This window comes from Alligator sinensis, unplaced genomic scaffold, assembly GCF_000455745.1.
Source record: "Alligator sinensis unplaced genomic scaffold, ASM45574v1 scaffold23_1, whole genome shotgun sequence".
In the NCBI taxonomy this organism is placed as follows: Eukaryota; Metazoa; Chordata; order Crocodylia; family Alligatoridae; genus Alligator; species Alligator sinensis.
Window position 1 is genome coordinate 275,004 of NW_005841890.1, and position 1,198 is coordinate 276,201.

Sequence of the window (1,198 nt, forward strand, 5' to 3'; positions counted from 1 at the left end):
TGCCTATGGCAGGGGGGCAGACTACATGATCTGTTCAGGTCCCTCCTGACCCTAGCTACTTTGAAACTATGAAACTATGTTCCTGATTTAGCATGCAGGGCCATAACCCCCTGAGGAACCCATGGACCAGATAACAGGGCACTGGGGGTGGATCTGGCCTGTGGGCTGGGATCCAGCACTCCTGCGCTAGGTAACAGATGGCCAACAGATTGACTTCTGGCTTGTTTGGAAATCTTAAACCTACTCAGCACTCTGGACCTCTGGCTTGGGACCCTCCTGCCGGTTCCTGATTGCTCCTGTTCCTGTCTTGGACCTCCCAGCATGTATCAACTGCTTCCTCTGTCCATGCTCTTGTCTTGACCCTCAGCTTGCTGTCTCGGAGTAAGACTGACACCTGGCTTTCACCTTGGCGTCCACTCCACTAAACCCCTGACCTTGTGTGATCCCCTTGAACTGACCACCTATGTCCCGGTCAACCCCTACACACCAGCGCTAAGGATATGAGTAATAGTTTATTTGCCACCTCAACAGCACACTCCAGTGTTTTATCTAGAAGACACACAGCATAAAGGTCATAAAGATCTCAGCCTCTGGAAGTCAGGTGAGGTATGAATCTGTTTCAATATGTTGCCTCATGGAGGTACCATACCCAACTTAACCCACTATGAAATGGTGGCTTTGCAGCTCTACATGCAGCCTGTGTCTTACCCCTTCTTTCCTATTCACATGCTTTAAAACCTATTATTAAGTGTCTCATGGCAAACATTTTTCCTATTTAATTTTAGGCCAGCAGCCTCATTAGTCTTCAGAGACAGGTTTTAGCCTTACATTATGTTCTTCCCTAGCTGTCCCATAAAATTAAATGCCACCAGGTAAATTTACACTCCCCTCAGGAGGATCACACTTTCCTTTAGCAAGGCTCCTGGGGCACATGTAACACTGAAAAGAAGACAACGAAGCCAGTAATTTCCCAATGGCATTATAAAAGTGCTCAGGATGGCTTCTGGCCAGAGTCCGCTAGTTACATCTAGTGAGGAGAATATTGTTTCACCAATTAATTGCTGTGATGATATTTCCATGGTGGGTGTGCGGGCCGGGCGCGAGCCGGGCCCTTTTTTGTGCTCTGCGCGGGCTGTGGCCAGCTGCCCGGACACATGGGGTCAGAGAGGAGGGGCGCGACAAGCTAGAATTAGGCCCA